Consider the following 22,783-nt stretch of genomic DNA (forward strand, 5'->3'; position numbering starts at 1 on the left):
TGATAAAGTGATAGGCTACTATGAAATGATCTAGAAAGTCAGTGAGAAAATGGAATTCAAGTAAAATATATAAGATTTGCATGTGAGTTTTCTGGGATGTACCTATTTGTATAACATACCACTCCACTGGAATTAACCCCTACATTTGTGCTAAATTTCCACTGACCAAAAAAAATGTAGTGTAGGACTTCTACATCAAGTGTGATCTGTGTATCAGTAATATCTGTATCCACTGGGAACTTGTTAGAAATATAGAAAATCAGGTGCCAGGGCAGACCTAATACATCTGCAGTTTAACAAAGTCAGCTGGTGGTCTGAATAGTCACGTATATTAAATTTTGAGAGGCACTGTTGTAGGACAGTAATTCCCAAACGGTGGACTCTAATACATCAGAATCACGAGGAGGTGCTAAGTAAATGCACATATTGCTTGGCCTTAAAGGAAGAAATATTGAATGCTAGAGGTGGTTGCTCACACCTGTAGTCTAGCACTGTGGGAGGCCAAAGAGGGAGGATCTCTTGAGCTCAGGAGTTCTAGACCAGTCTGAGAAAAAGTAAGACCCTGTATCTATTAAAAATAGAAAAAAAAATAGTCCATCTCTGTTGTTATAGAAAAAATTACCCAGGCATGTGACAAAAGCCTATAGTCCCAGCTACTCAGGAGGATGAGACAGTAGGGTGGCTTGAACCCAGGAGTTTGAGCAAGCTATAAGCTAGGCTGAGGCTATGGCACTGTACCCTGGGGCTACAGAATCAAACCCTGTCTCAGAAAAGAAAGACAATGAATCAGAATTTATCAGGTTAGGTCTGAAAACTCTGTTTGTTTGTATGTTTGTTTTTTTAAGCAGACCAGTGATTACTATGCACAATAATATTTGAGAAGCACTGGAATAGTGGTTAAGAAATGGATGTTTTTTTGGCCTAACATCCCTAGTTCTCTCTCTTAATAGTTCTGTGATATCATGTAACTTAACTCTTTTGAGGACTGATTTAGTCATCTTTAAAATGGGCACAACACAAGTAAGTACATTACAGGAGTCTGGTGAAGATTCAAATGTAGAATACATGTATCTGGCATATAATAAATACTCAAATAAAGATTAGCTATTATCACCCGGACTATCACCATTATCACCAGCAACAAGAATTTTATAAAATTAAGGTGAATACACAAGTGTACACACACACACACAATGAGAAGACATGATGTAGGGCCTTGTTTCTCATGCTAATCAACTAGCACTTTAATCTGGATAAACTGGAGAACCACCAAAAGATTCTGAACAGCTTAGGTGCTTAAGTTTTGATGAACTTGGCCCTGGTGAACATGGAGGGCAGCTACACCAAAGAATGTCAAGAAGGATCACCTAGTTGTCAACAGGTTTGTACGAAAGAACTGTTTAATCCTAGTTATCCTTAAAATTTAAGTTAGGAAATAGTTGAAAAAAAAAAAAATAGCCAGGTGATGTGGTGGACGCCTGTAAGGAGGGGCAAGGGCAGAGGGAGGGAAAGGCTTGAATACAGGGTGACCATAAAGTTCGTGTGCAAATTAAAATTGTACACGAACTTCATGGTCACCCTATATAAAGGATTTACTTCCATCTGCCTTTTTTTTTTTTTTTTTGAAACCGAGTCTCACTTAGTTCCCTTCAGTAGAGTGCCTTAGCATCACAGCTCACAGCAACCTCAAACTTTTGGGCTCAAGTGATTCTCTTGCCTCAGCCTTCCGAGTAGCTGAGACTACAGGCGACTGCCAAAACGTCCAGCTTGTTTTAGAAACAGGGTCTCATGATGGCTTAGACTGGTCTCAAAGCTGTAAGCTGAGACAATCCACCCACCTTGGCCTCCCAAGTGCTGAGATTATAGGCGTGCGCCACCAAGCAGGGCCTCCATTTGCCTTTTTGTTTTTTTGGAAGAAATTATTTAAGTCTTTTAAGATATTAAAATTGAAGGTCCTCTTTACCAATATGTGTTGAAATCGAAAGAAAAACACCTCCATGGTGTCTCTGTTCAGGGGGTAGAAGGGCCATCTCCCCTGTCTTAGATGTCCATCCCCTACCAGGGTGGAAAACGAAGCGTCTCCTGATTCCCAAGACCCAACGTATGGATAAGAGAAGGAGACTCTGAGAAGGTGTCAGAGACTTGAGCTTCCGGGGACCTTAGAAGAGGGCTCAGCGCTGGGAATACAACAAAAAATGCAAGAAGAATGAGAAAAGTCAGGCTTCCCCTATTTTTCACAAGGACTTGAGGTCCCCAGGACCTCAAAAGCCTAAACCAGGGGACACTGCTGGGACTGAAGCAAAAAGGAAAGGAAATGAAACTCCTGGTTAGGCATATATGGACCAAGAAGAAGCAAAGGGGATGAAAAGACAGAGATACTGAGCAATCCAAGGGAGTTTCCATTTGAAGGTTTTTAGAGACTGCTCACACTTAAGTGGCAGTTGGGGCGAAATCCTCTAGAATTTTCCCACAGGCAGGTTTAACAAGACCATGATGCGGAAACTGGGGTGGCTACACAGGCCAGCAGCAAGATGGTGCTAGGCCACCAACCCAGGGCCAGTCAGCTGTGAGTCCCTGCCTTTGGCACCATATGAAATGTAGTAAAGTGACATCCGGAGATGAGACAGGGAGCAGAGAGGTTCAGGTCAGGTTTATTGGAAGAGGACAGAAATCTGCCTGGACAGGGCAAAGATGGCATCTGCACCCATGGGCAGTTCAGAGACCCCTTTTATATGGGGCTATAGGGAGTGGTCAAATTCCACACCTAGCTAGAAGGTTCTGGTGGGCTAGGGTGTTTGTGGTGGAAATCTTGGGATCCGGCCAGGTATGCCTTTTGTTCTAGGAGGAGAGGAGAGGGAGGGGGAAAGGCTCGGATGGGGCCATGTTGGGCCCCCAACAGTTATAGCTGCAGTCATGGACATAAGGTACCATAACTTGTTGGAGAAAAAAAAAATCCACAGAACTAAGCATTTTCTTTTGCAGTTTTTGGCCGGGGCTGGGTTTGAACCTGCCACATCCGGCATATGGGGCCAGTGCCCTACTCCTTTGAGCCACAGGCAATGCCCAGAACTAAGCATTTTCACAGAAGCGATATAATCTTGGATTATATAGGAAATAAACATTTGGCAAAAATAACAATATAATAGAATACTTGAAGGCTCGGAAATTCTTCTAACCTTCCCTGAGCTGGACTCATATAGCTTTAAAACTGTTATTCTACCATGGCCAAACACTCTTGTTTTGTGGAAGTATTTTGTTTTGTGGCTATGGCTAATATTAAATAAAATACATGTGTGTCCTGAAGAAACAGACAATTAATTTGTATGTGTGGGACTAAAGCCTAAATATAAGAAATCACTAGAGGGCAATGCAAGGCAAATGAGAAGCAAGTGCTAGAAGAAGGGGGTTAACAAGGGTAGAAAATACAAAGACTCTGAAGCAAAACAAAGTGTGTTGGGGGGGGGCAAGTACCACTGTCAAATGTATACCATCAGTAAACTTGAGGGGATTGGTTGAATACATTCTGATATAACCACACCTCACAACACTATAAAATACGTTTTTAAAATAATGTGCTATATGTATCATATTATCTGTTTAGAAAGTTGTCTAAGGACCCAAATCATGTTGGTGATGTCGCTTGAAGGCAGTGGAAGGTAAGTGGTTTTGAAAAAGGAGGGTAGTAAAGAGGAAAATGAATAGAGTATAGTGAGAAAGTCATAACACTTACAGACCCATTTTTGAGCAAGTGCATAAAATAAGTAACTAAGGCTGAGCAATTATGGTCTTGAAGCAAAGAGGAGATATTTCAGCAAAACCAAGCTGGATGAAGCCCAGAGACACGAAAAGGAGGACCAAGAATTCTATCAGATCCTTTCTGCAGGCACTGATTAGGGCTCAAGTACAAGCTCCTTAAGTACAAGAAATTGGAGATAGATAGCACACCCTTTGGATTATTTCAATTTAATTCTAAGTATATGTGCCAAATCATAAAGAGCTGTTATAAAAACCTTGTACAATACATGTTATAAATTTTTCCGTATTTCTCTATTTGTACTTTTTCTTTACCTATTTAAAAAAAAATTTTTTTTTATTTTATTTTTTGTTTTTTGGTTTTTTTTTGGCCGGGGCTAGGTTTGAACCCGCCACCTCCGGCATATGGGACCAGCGCCCTACTCCTTGAGCCACAGGCGCCACCCTATTTTTATAATTTTTAATAAAAATTACTTTGTCTCTTCCAAAGTGAAGCATATTAGTTTGAGTTTTCCTTGCAATATCCTTTTCACTTAAAAGATAATGCAACTATTAAAGACACCAAAGACTGGCCTACATGCAAAATGATCTTAGGACTCATTTGGCAAGGTTCAAATCTGGAACAAAAACTTAAATAAATTATTTTGGTTGCCCTTCCAAAATAGGGCTGTGTGACTATGGACAACTGTGAGACTTTGGACAAACCAGCTTTATCCTCCAAGTGTGAAGTTTCCTTAGCCTAACATGGTTGGAAACTGAAAAGATCTCACTTTCTTCAAATCCTAACATTGTATTATCCTACAATAATCACCACATATAACTCAAGCTCAAGCTAGCCAATGATGGTCCACAGTAACGCAACTTAGGATATCAATCAGGTAGCTACACATAAAATAAAACAAGTAAGTGTGATAAATATATTGAACAAATATTTAGTTGAGTTTGGGGGGAGGCTACCAATAGATTTAGCTACCAATACATTTCTTCTTTGGCTGGAATAAAAAAAATCTGTCTCCAAGGCTGTCAGTCTTCCAAATATTGAAACCAATGGTTACGGAAAAAAGTTACTGGTTTCTTACCGCTTCATAACTTCAATGATTACCTGGTTCTTACCTGGGATCTACTCAAATGCATCTAGCAATTAAATTCCTTTTCTTGCTTGCTCTTTTGGGAATCTCTATAGCACACATGTAAAAACTGAAGGAAAATCACCAGACTCAATTTTCGGAAAGAAAAAAAAAAAAAAAAGAAAAGGGTGAAGATCATACCATTTGCTATGCTGTAACTGATTTCCAACTCTCAATAATATTTCTGGGAGGCTCCGCGCCTGTGGCTCAAGTGGCTAAGGCGCCAGCCACATACACCTGAGCTGGCAGGTTCGAATCCAGCCCAGGCCCGACAAATAAAAATGATGGCTGCAACCAAAAAATAGCCGGGCATTGTGGCGGGCACCTGTAGTCCCAGCTACTTGGGAGGCGAAGACAGGAGACTCGCTTGAGCCCAGAAGTTTGAGGTTGCTGTGAGCTACGATACCACTGCACTTTACCCAGGGCAACAGCTTGAGGCTCTGTCTCAAAAAAAAAATATATGTATATTTCTGGGAAAAATATCAAAGGCTCTAGAGAGGAGGGCTATGTTCATTAATGTATGTGGCAATGCCCTCTGGCAGAAACTTAAAGCAATATCTGACCAACTTGGGAAAAATACTAAATCTCTGGTACATTGCCTGGTTGTATATGTTAATAAAGGAATACTATGGTGTTACGTATAAAGAAATAATACAGTTGACACCTACATCATGACACAAAACTGACCTACCTAGACATCTTTAATGAAAAGATGAAGAGCATTGTTTTCTACAATCTCTGGATGATTCCAGTGGCATATTCACCTTGATTCACCTGCTATCCTCAACTCCAACCGCTAAGAAAAATAATTTTACCCCTTTAGCAAATGGCTAAATGAAAATCTTATTTCATCTTTAGCAAAAAAACTAGCTTGGAACTTGTAAACAGATGACTAATTGTCATACTCTACATGAGGAATATCCAGTGTCGACTATGTAAAAACATTTGTCAGCATAATTCCATATCCACATCCTCATGATCAATAAGTTAAGTCCTGGCAGGTGATTCCCTAGACAGAAGGCACATCAGACAGAAAACTGTGGATGTAATTCCTACTGTGCAAATGGCTTCTTCTATCTGACTCCTTCCTTGAAATTTTCCAAAACTAGGCAGCGCTAAATCAAAAGTGGGTCCATGACACCCATTTTATACCATCAAATACATAAAGAACATTCATATGGAACAGAAAATAAATTTATTTTGTATGGCTCTAAGGGCTTAATTATGACCAAATACATGAAAATTACACGGAGGCAAGATCTGAGTTAAATACCGAGGAAGAACCATTCAATAATAGGATGGGCTGCCTACAAAATTAGCATGTTCTGTCATTGCACAAAGGGTATCATCAAAGGATTTCCTATACTGCGTAAAAGTTTGAACTACATAGTTTCTAATGTAGTTCTTCTAATTCTGAAATTCTGTTTTTTAGGACTATCTTTAACCTATTTGAGAGAATGAATTTTAGGTATAACCATCCTTTGGTATACACAGGGGATTGGTTCCAGGACCCAACTCATATATAAACATCCACAAATTCTCAAGTCCTACAGTCAGCCAAGAGGAATCTATGTATAGAAAAAGTCAGTCCTCCATACACACAGGTTTTATATCTTGTTAAAATGAATATTTTCAATTCTCATTTAGTTGAAAAATATCTCCAAGTCCCAGCTGCTCAGGAGGCTGAGGCAGGAGAATCACGTAAGCCCAAGAGTTAGAGGTTGCTGTGAGCTGTGTGACGCCACGGCACTCTACCGAGGGCGGTACAGTGAGACTCTGTCTCTACAAAAACAAACAAAAATATCTCCATAAACTTGGATTTGTGTAGTTCAAACCTGTGTTGTTCAAGGGTCAATTGTACTTTGTAAATAACAATGGAGAAAACAAGTAATAAATTACTTCTTAAATACAATTAAAGAACTTTTAGTTAGAAACAGTTTATGTTCAGTTGGAAATTCTGTACTTAAATGAAATAAAATTACATTCCTTCAAAAATATTTTGTTGTTTTGACTGGCCTTTCTCCCCAGGGATACCTGTCACTATAATCACCATTTAGCCAGAATTAGTCAAGAATTAGCATGTGACTTGGAGAAAAATGGATGAACATTTAAGAAGCTTGCAGGATTAGGGTGATTAAATGACTTGCTATAACATTAAGCTTTTTTTAAAGTACATGCTTTAGTGCCTCATTATACATTCTCCCCACATTTCTTAAGACCTATCTGCCAGGCACTATGCTAAGTTCTAGGAATAAATATAACAGAGGATAAAACAGAGACAATTCCCTTCTCCTATAGAATTTATAACATTAACCATTAAAAAATAAGCAAATAGATATATTTAAATTTAAACAGTATTCCCTTTTTAACTGCCAAGAAATCAACACTTAGCAAATGAAAGCAAAAGTGCCTTATACAAACAAAATGCTGATGTGCAAAGAATGTTCAGACTATACTTAGATAAAATGCATGATTGTGTAAGGTGTGGCTTACATTAAAGCATTCTCCTTTAAATAAAATTAAGATATCAAGGGAGAAAGAGAGACAAAGAGGGAAAAAAGGAGGGAAGAGAGGGAGGGAGGGAAGGAAAATAAGGAAAAGAACTATAAATCATAAAAACATAACAGGAACATTTTATTCAAATTCTATACACTTGTCTCTGCAGTTAATTTAACAAACAATTGAGTCTTTGAAAGCAGGAGAAAAAATTCAAAGTGGACACATGATAAATAGAGACACTTTATTTTAGTAGCGTAAAAAGTATGATAATATTCATAAGTCTGTAAATAGTGTTCAATTAAAGTTAGCCTAAAACTGCCTCCTTATATATTTTATGTTTGGCCTAAAATTTTCGCCATACACACTGAACTGTAAGCCCCCTGGAAGTGTAAACAGGCTGTAGGGCGCCGGCTGTGGCTCAAGGAGTAAGGCACTGGCCCCATGTACCGGGGGTGGCAGGTTCAAGCCTGGCAGGGCCAAAACAGCAATAAATAAATAAATAAACAAACAAACAGGCTGTAACTTACTCTTTTGCTAACCACAGAGTTTCGGCCAATCACAAGCAGCCAACTGTTTCAACCATGCTCAAAATAAGTCATACACCAAGCTGTGACCAATGCAGTTGTTCCTGTATTCACTTCAATTTCTGTCCATAAATGTTTGACAACTTGACAGCACTGGAGTCTCTCTAATCCTATTCTGGTTTGGGGAGGTGGGTGGGGAGCTACTCAACTTTCAAATTGTCGTTTGCTCAATTAAATTATATTAAATTTAATTTGCCTAACATGGGCATAGGTAGGTTTGTGAATCCTATAATCTTGACCCCGAGAGCTTGTAATCATAGATATAAAGATGAACTTCATAAGTCTATAATCCCCTGCAAATGTATGTAATTTTTTTTGTGTGTGGAGAAAGTACATAGTTTTCCCCAAATTCTCAAAAAATGGCCTATGATCCACTCTATCTGGCACCACCAAAAAGTTTAAAAAAAAAAAAAAAAAAAAAACATGATGAGAGACACAATATGGGCTACTGGCAGCGAAAAGGCTATATAGTACAGGGAAGAATAATGATGAGTTAAGCACTTTAGCAGAGTGCCAGGGCCATTATGAGCCAATTTACAAATGAAAGGAAGTCAAGGTTGTATCTTAAAAAATACTTGGAATTTTTTTTATGATGCCACATTTGGATATATGATTAATAGGAATGCAATTGATGAGAATTTGCTACCTCCAAAAGGAACCATAACTGATTATAGCACAGAACCAAGCCAGGTTTGAGGCCACTTTATCTCTAAATCATCATGGAAGAAGCCCAAGAATAGGTATGTCTATTAGAGTCATAGCAGGTCCTTGTTTAAAATCCTCTATCTTTTCTATCTATAGGCTCTGGGAGGTTGAGGCAGGTGGATTTCCTGAGATTAGGCATTTGAGACCAGCCTGAGAAAGAATGAGAACCCCATCTCTAAAAATAGCCTGGCATTACAGTGGGCACCTGTAGTCCCAGCTACTTGGGAGGCTGAGTGAGGCAAGATGATTACTTAAACCCAATAGTTTGAGGTTGCTGTGAGCTATGATGCTATGGCACTGTACCAAGGGTGCCAAAGTGAGACTCGGTTTCAAACAAACAAACAAACAAAGTCTATAGGTTTTGAAGGAAAATTGAAAATTGTAAAGGAATATAAAATGAGAACTTTGATAAATCCAGCCCTTTCTTAAGATCACTAAAGGAAAAAGAAATACTAGTTCACATATATGCCAGCACTTAAAGTTTTCAATATTTAAAAACATATTTAAATAATACTCTTCTACATTACCACTGCCATCGGCACCCATAAGAAAATCTCACTTAATACATTTTGTGTTCCAAAGGTTTAGTGGAATTCATGGTTCTGATTCACCAGATAAATCTCAAGATCATCAATCTACCAATTATTCTCGTGCATCACTGGTCATATAGAAAGAAGACATGTTGGCTCCATTCCTTTTTTTACTATTGGGGAAAATGTGCACATGCTTGAGATGTGTAGCTTGTATTTGTATCATGACTGGTTGGGGTTAGGGGAGAGGATAGATCTGAGCAAATTGGTTCAAACAAGGACCAAATCTTTAACTGTAATGCCATCCCTAACATGAGGATTTCACCAACTAAACTAAACTACAAGGATATTACCCCAATATAAAAATAAGTCATTAAATATCACCGCTAGAATAAAGTTTTCCAGACATATCCTTCGCCCCCTCCCCATCATGCCTTCCCTGGCTCTATCCTCATCTTTTTTTTTTGTACAGACAGAGTCTCACTTTATGGCCCTTGGTAGAGTGCCGTGGCCTCACACAGCTCACAGCAACCTCCAACTCATGGGCTTAAGCGATTCTCTTGCCTCAGCCTCCCAAGTAGCTGGGACTACAGGCGCCTGCCACAACGCCCAGCTATTTTTGGTTGCAGTTTGGCCGGGGTCGGGTTTGAACCCGCCACCCTCGGTATATGGGGCCGGCGCCTTACCGACTGAGCCACAGGCGCCGCCCTATCCTCATATTTTATTTATTTATTTATTTATTTGATACAGAGTCTCACTCTGTGCCCTAGGCAGAATGCCATGGCATTGTAACTCACAGCAACCTCAAACTCTTGAGCTCAAGCGATCCTCACACCTCACACCTCCCGAGTGGCTGGGACTACAGGAGCCCACCACCATGCCCAGCTAATTTTTCTATTTTTGGAAGACATGGAGGTCTCACTGTTGCTCAGGCTGGTCTCAAACTCCAGAGCTCAAGGGATGCAACTGCCTTGGCCTCCCAGGATGCTAGGATTATAGGAGTGAGGCAACACGCCTGGCCTTTCCTTATCTTTTAATTAGAAATCATTGCCTCTCCCCACTGGGATATAAGTATGCTAGGTAAAGGTGTCTTGGCAGAACCAAATCCTCTATCTTTTCTACCACACTACAATCAAATACTATAGGATCTTGGGCAAAATGAAAGGAAACTTTTCAAAGTAAATGGCTAACATGAGCATTATTTCATTGAAATGAGTATATATGATCCGTTTCATTTTGACTCATTAGGATGCCCTTAGGTATAAAGCTTACAATTTCAGAAAAGCCTCATAAATATTTATGTTTGAACCAGTATCCAAATGCAAGGCTGATTAACGGGTCCTGGGACCTGTACAGAATAGATAACAGGTTTGTTTCTTATGTGCCATCCCCACCCCACACACACACTGTGATATCAGCTTTATGGGAACACAGACTTTGTTTCATTCAATAACTTATCCTCTCAACCTAAAATAATGCCACAAACCTATTAGACGCTCAGCAAATGTTTCTGGACTGCATGAGTTAGTTATGGTTATGTCCCTTGTAGATTTACCAAAATTCATGTTGCTAAGAAATTCCCCTTGATTTTTATATATAAAATAAGATTCTACATATTATGTCCTTTTCCCATATTGACAAATTCTGTTCTCTGATTTAATTCAGAAACCACTACTGCAAGGTCATGCTTACCCAGTGAGCAACAGGTGTTTTCTAGATGATCATCTTTGTAATTCTCCAGCTTTTTATGTGCGTTAGTTTAGGTCTCTGGGATACTCCTTGGATATTATCAATATCCGGTTTTGGCTCAGGTTTTACTTTAAACATTTTAAAATTGGTATATATTTTAAACCTGTTTTCTAAGCACTCTGTATCACATCCTACATATAACTTCTTTCTTTGTTCCTTTTTTTACTCCAAAGCCAAAGACAAGACATTTTAAAATACCCTACAAAGGGCCATCTGTGGTGGCTCACTCCTATAATCCTAGCAATCTGGGAAGCAGAGGCAGGTGGATTGCTTAAACTCATAAGTTCCAGACAAGCCTAAGCAAGAGTGAGACCCCTGTCTCTACTAAAAATGAAAAAAACTGAAGCAAGAGGATCACTTGAGCCCAAGAGTTCAAAGTTGTCATAAGCTATGATGCCACGACACTTCAACCACAGTGACAAAATCAAACTCTACCTCAAAAAATAAAAATGAAATCCCCTCCAAAGAGTTGACAGTTGGACTAGAGCAAACCCTCATTAGAATTTGTGTTGCTTTTTAAAAACCAAAACAATCTTCTAAAGGTCTTCTTGGTTCCAAAGATTACCAATTTTCCCCTTCCACAGTTCTAATTAAAGAAATATGCATGTACTGTTGAAGTAGAGACTCTCTGGGGACCAGAAATTAAATAGATTGTCACAAGGTAACCTAGATACAAACAGATGGACAAATGCTGGATCTTCAGCTGCACCATTCGGCGGGGTTTCCTTCAGCCAATTTGAATGTCTCTGAGGATGAGAGCCTTTACACCTGACACATCTGTGCTCCAGATCCCCTGCGTTTAAAATGACTTTTCTGAGTGTTATTGGAAACAAGAACATTAAGATAATGGCAAGAATGACAGTGAGGCATACACAAGGGAAGCAAAATAAATTAAATCAATTAGTATTATAAATATTGGCTCCTCTTTTACATATCTTTCATGTCAATTACATATACACAACATCCTGCGGCTCCAAGTATTAACCACTTGCCTTGATCACATAACAAAAAGAGAAAAGAAAAACAGAAAGAAAAAGAAAAACAGAAAGAAAAAGAAAACGGTGGCTTCATTTTGCTATTCTTAATCACTATCACTTTCTAATGTCACATTAATTCATAGAACAAAAGAAGCTACAATACAATCTATTACTTGTGAAACATGAAAAAAATTCAGAAAATAGTGGATTAAATAAATCCATTTAATAGAAAACCACATGCTCCAATTTACTTGATTTAATGGAAAGCCACTCCTAGTCCAGTATAAATGAAGATAGAATGAAGGTAACCAAGAGCCCTGTTAAAATGGACAGTAGCTGAGTGTATAATTTTGAGGTCAGCTGTCATTCTGTTTGAATGGGTCCCTCAACAGATCACACAGCAGATGGAAAAGGCCACTATGACATGACTCTCTGACTTAATTACAGCATTACCAAGACAGCATATGGACTTTGTATGTACTGCAGAATTTGTATTCAGTAAATTTATTTGCATACAAATTCTGTGATGTGCTTCATTTGGTTTTACACTACCTTCAATATTTATATTTCATTTGAATTGAATCATTTTTATCTATGGATTAATAGGTCAGGCTGTTCTACCAATTACAGCTGATGCTTGTTGATGCATCATATTAAAAAAGAAAAGTGTGGAGGGACTTTACCTAACAATTGCAATCAGTGTAACCTGGCTTATTGTACCCTCAATGAATCCCAACAATAAAAAAAAAATAAAAAAAAAGAAAAGTGTGGAATTTAGATTTATGTGTTATTCAAGACTCCTCAATTTAGAACACTCTTACAGCTCTGCCCACAGCCATCATTCCTGCAATTAGGGGGAAGGGTCTTAATGCACTAGGTATTTGATACCTCCAAAAATGAGGTCCAAAAATGAGCACTCATCTTTTGCTTACAAGAAGCTGATTGGTCTGCTGGATGATAAAATGCACAGCAGGACAAAAAGAAAAAACCAAAGAGAACTCAATCAGCTTTGTGGGAAACACATCACCTTACAACCTATCCCAAAGTCACATCTGTGACAGCTACTGATCTAACTCATTTAAAAAGGAGTTGGAGAGCTCTGGGATTTTACTGCAAATCTGTCACACGCAATTCTGCATGGACATGGTATGCATCACTGGAAAATAATTTAAAACTTCTGCAGACATTGGGGAGTATACTCTTAGTGCTAAATTTAGGTGACAGCACAGATAAAACAGGAAGTGAAATACTGTCCAAAGAAACCAGCCCTTGACTTGGTCAAAGCCAGAATTTAGATCCACAGTCCACAATATATCAGCAGCTATAATTTAACTGTATTCCCAGAAGAGCAATAAAACTGTGGCTCGGGAAGAGGGCAGTAACATCACACACACCAGCTTTGGCTTCAACTCCACAGTGCTGGATCTTACTCTTGATCGTTGCTAAAAGGCAGATTTAATTTGAATTCAAATAAATATGAAGGCAAAGAGACAAATGGGTAATGCTCTGATCACGGATATTTAAAGGTTATTTCATTTATGTGAAAGTACTAGAATAACTCAAATGAAAGGGTGATTCTTCTCTTTCCACCCACATAGAGACACAAAAATTTCTCTAGGTTCTAAACCACTTTGTCCTCTGTAAGGACATCAGATGGACTGAATGTATGTTATCTATTATGTACTATAAGAGCTTTACTAGTTTAAAAGAACTTCTCTTATTGTTCACAAAGAAGATATTGTGCAGCCCACATTTCACAAATAAGTTGTGACAATGTCAGAATCAGCAGTAGAGCATCACAGTTCTGGTGTCAGACTTTTTGGATCTGAGTTTTGGCTCAATTACTTAATAGCAACGTGACCTTGGGTAAGTCATGAAACTTCTTTGTGCCTTAATTTTCCTGACATTAAAAACTGGGACAATAATATGTACTTCCTTCAGGCTATTGTTAAGATTAAAAAACAATGCATATAATATGCTTTAAAAGAGCTTCATAAAAATATGTCTTATAATAATTTAATTACTATAGCCATCCTTATCATCATTACAATAATTGCTGTATTTGATACATTAGTCAGTTTGTCAGCAGTTCCCAAATAACTTTTTTCCTAACTTTTTAAAATGATATTGCTAAAAAATAAAATAAAATGATATTGCTCACAGCTGTACATTTTTTCTTACCATCTTCCCCTTCCCACCCAGCACTGCCTGAATGGACACACAAGCTGGGAGTGAATCAATCATTGACTGGGAATGGCCAATAGGATTGTCCTAAGAATTTGAACAGAGAAAAACTGGGAGGCGGAGCAAGATGGCAGCTGAGTAACACCTTCCTTGCATCTGGGCACCGTAAGTCTGGGGATATAGGACTCCAGGCATCTCTGGCTGGTGGGATCTGCCTATCATCACCCCTGAGAGGATACAGGGAGTCAGCGAGAGACTTCTGGACCCCAAGAGGAGGACTAAAACAGCTGAAAACCGTCAAGTGGTTCAATCCGTCTAAACCCGCCCGCAACTGTAAGTTCAGTAGCAGCGAGACTGCAAACCAGAAAGGCCTTACCTGTGAACCATTTTGGTGTCTTTGGACTTGGCACTCAGCTGAACTGCCTTGGGGAGAGCCTGAGAGGGAGTGCGGAGAACTTTGGCCTTTGTCTAGGGCCCCAGTCTGAGCCGCTGAGCCAGAGGGAGCTAATAGTGTTTGGCTCTGGGTCACAGGCAGCCATTGTGAGCGATCTGCCCCGGCAAGCTCCGCCCTCAGGGTCGCAGAGCTGGAATTGGGTGGGAGCTGGTAACCCAGCGACCAAGTAGCCTAAGGGCGGGGTCTGAGCCGCCTTGCAGCCCTAACCCTCAGGGGCAGAGGGAGACCAGTTTTGGCACACAGGGTAAGTGGATGGCCACTTCAGCAGTGATTCCAGCGACAAGCACTTCCCTGGGAAAGCTTCCGCTCAGCAAGTGAACAAGTTCAAAGTGCCTTTTAAGTGGGCTGAAGAGAGATTTAGGGTGTCTACCTGCTGGGGTTTGAGAAACTAGCAGCCTCCAGTCGTATCAGAACTGTGATTAACATCTCATACCCCAGAAGACCACGTGTTGCCCACACAATATTCAATAACATATACATACTGCTTTGGTTTTGGTTGTGTGTTTTTTTTTTTTTTTTTTGTTTGGTTGTTTTTTTTGTTTATTTTGATGTTGATTGTTGTTTTGTTTTTTTAAGTTCAACCTTTTCCATACAGATCCTTTTTCTTTCTCAATTTTTCTAGTTTAATTATAATTTCCCATTGCTGCCTATTTCAATAATTAGAACTTCAATTTTGTTAGTGTTTCTACCACTATTATTTGGTTTTTCCAGCCAATTTTAAACCGTAAAGTTTTCTGTTTGCTTGTTTTGGTTTGATTTATAGCATTTTTGTCTTTCCTCTCTACTTGGTGGAGGTGGGGTACTGTGTCTGATCAGGTTAGCAAAGAGCTGCTGACCTCAAGGAAACTACCCAACTGGGCACCCCCAGAAGGTGGTTTGTTTTTTAAGGTTGTATCAAAGTACCCTACTGTACACCTATATTGCTCTGTCTCCCTCTTTCTGTGCCTCTCTTCTTTTTGTCAATATTCCTTTTACCCACCCCCTCTCCTTTCTCTATTTTTCTTTTTTTTTTTTTCTTATCACTCGGTCCTCCTTTCTTTCATCCCTTTTTTGCCCTTCAACCTTCTCACCCTTCTGGTCCTGTAACCCATAGTCCACAGGCACGAGAACTTAAAGAGCAAGAGGAAGTGAAAGGAAAATTAGGGCAAGGAAACAGATAAAAGAAATCACTCATGAGGAAGAATCAGCAGAAAACTCCAGGCAACATGAAGAACCAGTCCAGAACAACCCGGCAAGAGACCATGAGGTAGCTACTGCAGAGGATTCCACCTATACAGAAATGTTAGGAATGACAGAAAGGGAATTTAGAATACACATGTTGAAAACAATGAAAGAAATGATGGAAACAATGAAGGAAACTGCTAATAAAGTGGAAAATAACCAAAAGGAAATACAAAAACAGAATCAAATAAGAGATGAATGATATGAAGTATATAAAAAGGACATAGCAGAGCTGAAGGAAATGAAACAGTCAATCAGGGAACTTAAAGATGCAATGGAAAGTATCAGCAACAGGTTAGACCATGCAGAAGAAAGAATTTCAGAGGTAGAAGACAAAGTTTTTGAGATAACTCAGATAGTAAAAGAGGCAGAAAAGAAGAGAGAGAAAGCAGAACGTTCACTGTCAGAATTATGGGACTTTATGAAGCGTTCCAACATACGAGTTATAGGAATTCCAGAAGAGGAAGAAGAATGCCCCAGAGGAATGGAAGCCATACTAGAGAATATTATAAAAGAAAATTTCCCAAATATCACCAAAGATTCTGACACACTGCTTTCAGAGGGCTATCGGACCCCAGGTCGCCTCAACTCTAACCGAGCTTCTCCAAGACACATTGTGATGAACCTGTCCAAAGTCAAGACAAAAGAAAAGATTCTGCAAGCTGCCAGGAGTAAGCACCAGTTGACCTACAGGGGCAAATCAATCAGAGTGACCGCAGACTTCTCTAATGAAACTTTCCAAGCAAGAAGACAATGGTCATCTACCTTTAATCTACTTAAACAGAACAATTTCCAGCCCAGAATTCTGTACTCTGCTAAGCTAAGCTTCAAAATTGACGGAGAAATCAAATCATTTACGGATATACAAACATTGAGGAAATTCGCCACAACAAGACCAGCTCTACAGGAAATACTTCAACCTGTTCTGCACACTGACCACCACAATGGATCGGCAGCAAAGTAAGAACTCAGAAATTAAAGGACAGAACCTAACCTCCACACTGATGCAAAAGATAAAACTAAGCAATGGACTCTCACAAAATAAGAAGAATAGAATACTACCACAATGGGCGGGGCCTGTGGCTCAAGGAGTAGGGCGCCGGTCCCATATGCCGGAGGTGGCGGGTTCAAAACCAGCCCCGGCCAAAAAAAAAAAAAAAAAAAAAAAAAGAATACTACCACACTTATCAATTATCTCAATAAATGTTAATGGCTTGAATTCCCCACTGAAGAGACATAGATTGGTTGACTGGATTAAAAAACACAACCCATCCATTTGCTGTCTGCAAGAAACACACCTGGCTTCAAAAGACAAATTAAAGCTCCGAGGGGCGGCGCCTGTGGCTCAGTGAGTAGGGCGCTGGACCCATATACCGAGGGTGGCAGGTTCAAACCCGGCCCCGGCCAAACTGCAACAAAAAAATAGCCGGGCGTTGTGGCGGGCGCCTGTGGTTCCAGCTACTCAGGAGGCTGAGGCAGGAGAATCGCCTGGGCCCTGGAGTTGGAGGTTGCTGTGAGCTGTGTGACGCCATGGCACTCTATCAAGGGCGATAAGGTGAGACTCTGTCTCTACAAAAAAAAAAAAAGCTCCGAGTCAAGGGGTGGAAGACAATTTTTCAGGCAAATGGAAGTCAGAAGAAAAGAGGAGTTGCAATCTTATTTTCAGATACATTTGGATTTAAAGCAACTAAAGTCAAAAAAGACAAAGATGGTCACTTTATATTGGTCAAGGGAAAACTACAACAAGAAGACATTTCAATTCTAAATATTTATGCACCCAATTTAAATGCTCCCAGATTCTTGAAACAGACCTTACTGAGTCTGAGCAATATGATATCTGATAATACCATCATAACAGGGGACTTTAACACTCCTCTTACAGAGCTGGACAGATACTCTAAACAGAAATTAAACAAGGATATAAGAGATTTAAATGAGACCCTAGAACAACTGTGCTTGGTAGACGCATATAGAACACTCCATCCCAAAGATAAAGCATACATTCTTCTCATCGCCCCATGGAACATTCTCCAAAATTGATCATATCCTGGGACACAAAACAAATATCAACAGAATCAAAAGAATTGAAATTTTACCTTGTATCTTCTCAGACCATAAGGCACTAAAGGTGGAACTCAACTCTAACAAAAATGCTCGACCCCACCCAAAGGTGTGGAAATTAAACAATCTTCTATTGAATAACAGATGGGTGAAGGAAGAAATAAAATAGGAAATCATTAACTTCCTTGAGCATAACAACAAGGAAGACACAAGCTACCAAAACCTGTGGGATACTGCAAAAGCAGTTTTGAGAGGAAAATTCATTGTTTTAGATGCCTACATTTGAAAAACAGAAAGAGAGCACATCAACAATCTCACAAGAGATCTTATGGAATTGGAAAAAGAAGAACAATCTAAGCCTAAACTCAGTAGAAGAAAAATATCCAAAATCAAATCAGAGATCAATGAAATTGAAAACAAAAGTATCATTCAGAAAATTAATGAAACAAGGAGTTGGTTTTTTGAAAAAATAAATAAAATAGATAAACCATTGGCCAGACTAACGAGGAATAGAAAAGTAAAATCTCTAGTAACCTCAATCAGAAATGATAAAAGGGAAATAACAACTGATCCCACAGAGATACAAGAGATCATCTCTGAATACTACCAGAAACTCTATGCCCAGAAATTTGACAATGTGAAACAAATGGATCAATATTTGGAATCACACCCTCTCCCTAGACTCAGCCAGGAAGAAATAGAGCTCCTGAACAGACCAATTTCAAGCACTGAGATCAAAGAAACAATAAAAAATCTTCCAACCAAAAAATGCCCTGGTCCAGATGGCTTCACTCCAGAATTCTATCAAACCTTCAAGGAAGACCTTATTCCTGTACTGCAGAAATTATTCCAAAAAATTGAGGAAGAAGGAATCTTCCCCAACACATTCTATGAAGCAAACATCACCCTGATACCAAAACCAGGAAAAGACCCAAACAAAAAGGAGAATTTCAGACCAATCTCACTCATGAACATAGACGCAAAAATTCTCAACAAAATCCTAGCCAATAGATTACAGCTTATCATCAAAAAAGTCATTCATCATGATCAAGTAGGCTTCATCCCAGAGATGCAACGCTGGTTTAACATACGCAAGTCTATAAACGTTATCCACCATATTAACAGAGGCAAAAATAAAGATCACATGATCCTCTCAATAGATGCAGAAAAAACATTTGATAAAATCCAGCATCCTTTTCTAAGTAGAACACTGAAGAGTATAGGCATAGGTGGCACATTTCTAAAACTGATTGAAGCTATCTATGACAAACCCACAGCCAATATTTTACTGAATGGAGTAAAACTCAAAGCTTTTCCTCTTAGAACTGGAACTAGACAAGGTTGTTCTCTGTCACCTTTACTATTCAACGTAGTGCTGGAAGTTCTAGCCAATACAATTAGGCAAGACAAGGAAATAAAGGGAATCCAAATGGGAGCAGAGGAGGTCAAACTCTCCCTCTTTGCTGATGACATGATCTTATACTTAGAGAACCCCAAAGACTCAACCACAAGACTCCTAGAAGTCATCAAAAAATACAGTAATGTTTCAGGATATAAAATCAATGTCCACAAGTCAGTAGCCTTTGTGCACCAATAACAGTCAAGATGAGAAGCTAATTAAGGACACAACTCCCTTCACCATAGTTTCAAAGAAAATCAAATACCTAGGAGTATACCTAACGAAGGAGGTGAAGGACCTCTATAAAGAAAACTATGAAATCCTCAGAAAGGAAATAGCAGAGGATATTAACAAATGGAAGAACATACCATGCTCATGGATGGGAAGAATCAACATTGTTAAAATGTCTATACTTCCCAAAGCAATCTACCTATTCAATGCCATTCCTATCAAAATACCAACATCATACTTTCAAGATTTGGAAAAAATGATTCTGCGTTTTGTATGGAACCCAAAAAAACCCCGTATAGCTAAGGCAGTTCTCTGTAACAAAAATAAAGCTGGGGGCATCAGCATACCAGATTTTAGTCTGTACTACAAAGCCATAGTGCTCAAGACAGCATGGTACTGGCACAAAAACAGAGACATAGACACTTGGAATCGAATTGAAAACCAAGAAATGAAACTAACATTTTACAACCACCTAATCTTTGATAAACCAAACAAGAACTTACCTGGGGGGAAAGACTCCCTATTCAATAAATGGTGTTGGGAGAACTGGATGTCTACATGTAAAAGACTGAAACTGGACCCCCACCTTTCCCCACTCACAAAAATTGATTCAAGATGGATAAAGGACTTAAATTTAAGGCATGAAACAATAAAAATCCTCCAAGAAAGCATAGGAAAAACACTGGAAGATATTGGCCTGGGGAAAGACTTCATGAAGAAGACTGCCACGGCAATTGCAACAACAACAAAAATAAACAAATGGGACTTCATTAAACTGAAAAGTTTCTGTACAGCTAAGGAGACAATAACCAAAGCAAAGAGACAACCTACACAATGGGAAAGGATATTTGCATATTTTCAATCAGACAAAAGCTTGATAACTAGGATCTATAGAGAACTCAAATTAATCCACATGAAAAAAGCCAACAATCCCTTATATCAATGGACAAGAGACATGAATAGAACTTTCTCTAAAGACGACAGACGAATGGCTAACAAACACATGAAAAAATGTTCATCATCTCTATATATTAGAGAAATGCAAATCAAAACAACCCTGAGATATCATCTAACCCCAGTGAGAATGGCCCACATCACAAAATCTCAAAACTGCAGATGCTGGCGTGGACGTGGAGTGAAGGGAACACTTTTACACTGCTGGTGGGACTGCAAACTAGTACAACCTTTCTGGAAGGAAGTATGGAGAAACCTCAAAGCACTCAAGCTAGACCTCCCATTTGATCCTGCAATCCCATTACTGGGCATCTACCCAGAAGGAAAGAAATCCTTTTATCATAAGGACACTTGTACTAGACTGTTTATTACAGCTCAATTTACAATCGCCAAAATGTGGAAACAGCCTAAATGCCCACCAACTCAGGAATGGATTAGTAAGCTGTGGTATATGTATACCATGGAATACTATTCAGCCATTAAAAAAAATGGAGACTTTACATCTTTCGTATTAACCTGGATGGACGTGGAAGACATTATTCTTAGTAAAGCATCACAAGAATGGAGAAGCATGAATCCTACGTACTCAATTTTGATATGAGGACAATTAATGACAATTATGGTTATGGGGGGGGAACAGAGGGAAGGAGGGAGGTGGGTGGGGCCTTGGTGTGTGTCACACTTTATGGGGCAAGACATGATTGCAAGAGGGACTTTACCTAACAATTGCAATCAGTGTAACCTGGCTTATTGTACCCTCAATGAATCCCCAACAATAAAAAAATAAAAAAAAAGAATTTGAACAAAAAGAAACAAAGACTAAATTGGGTACTGAAAGTGTAAGGTCAAAAGCACTTGAGGCCAGGTCGGCTCCTGTGGCTCAATGAGTAGAGCGCCGGCCTCATATACCGAGGTGGCAGGTTTGAACCCTGCCAGGGCCAAACTGCAACAAAACATAGCCGGGCGTTGTGGTGGGTGCCTGTAGCCCTAGCTCCTTGGAAGGCTGAGGCAAGAGAATCGCCTAAGCCCAGGAGCTAGAGGTTGGTGTGAGCTGTGATGTTACGGCACTCTACAGAAGGCGACAAGTTGAGATTCTGTCTCTAAAAAAAAAAAAGGACTTGAGGCCAGAGACGAGAGAAAGTACAGCAACAACCTAAAGCCCCAGCTGAACTAGAGGTATGGGGAAGTAGAAATTAAGAATGAGACAGAAGAAGCCATTTTGCAGGACACAGACTCAAGCAGCTGTGGAGAAAGAGGCAGAGACAACAGATTGTGTGGCTATGGAGAGAAAGAAATGGATAGATGAGCTGCTTGACAATTTCTGATTCCTGATGGGTTCCATGAAGCTCCCTCTACCTTTTCCTTAACTCGGCTGAACTTGTGACGATTTGCGTTTTCTCTTCTTTACGATTCAATACCCTCTAAGAAGATGTATAATTGTATGCCACAATTTGTATTCAAATCCTTCCTGCTTATTTCCTCACTTTTTAACACCTGGCCTAAGTTCTTTCCAGCAAGAGACATATCTATTAAAGTTGATTTACTGAACTGTTTAAAACAAAACAAAGCTCTGTTATGACAGAGCTTGTAACTAAAAACTTGGCTACATCACAGGTCAAAGCGTGTCCTTTGAAATCTAACAACTACACTAAGCTTGCTTTCTCTGCAAGACTGGCATCCATAAGGTCTGTCCCCAAGACATTGTCTTGGCTGACAACTATATCAGTAATTCACCTACAGAAGCATACATTTTAATTTTACACAGCTGTAGATAAAAAAACACCCACCCATTTTTACTAGGCCTATGCAGCATATGTTTTTTGAGTTATTGCACATGATGGACATTTTATAATAAACTCATTTCTGCTTACAGAGGAATATCTATCTGTGCATGAGTATCCCCAAACAGGACTTGTCAGCTATCATTTGAATACATAGAGAGAAATGAAAAGCAGTATATTTCAGAAAAACAAAAGAAATTACACATAAATGCAGGGAGCTTTTTGGCTTTTGTGATTTTTTCTTTCTTTCTTTCTTTATTTGGTTACCTTGGTATTCCTAAACCTTGGTATTCCTAAACTTACCCACAGAGCTGGGGTAGCTGAAAAAAGCCTGGTCTGCTGAGACCATTCCAGAGAGCCTGTTTTATGGAGAAAATGCAATCCTAACACAAATTGGCCTCAATTTACTTTCACATTTGTAAATGGAGTTAAGTGTTTTACTCAGTTGGAGCCACCAGCTTGCCTCCAAGACAAGAACAGGGGAGAGTTGCCAGGTACTAGTGGCTGGAGCCTATAATCCTAGCACTCTGGGAGGTGGAGGTGGGTGGATTGCCTGAGTTCATCATTTCCAGAG

Source organism: Nycticebus coucang, chromosome X, assembly GCF_027406575.1.
Source record: "Nycticebus coucang isolate mNycCou1 chromosome X, mNycCou1.pri, whole genome shotgun sequence".
NCBI classification, from domain to species: Eukaryota; Metazoa; Chordata; class Mammalia; order Primates; family Lorisidae; genus Nycticebus; species Nycticebus coucang.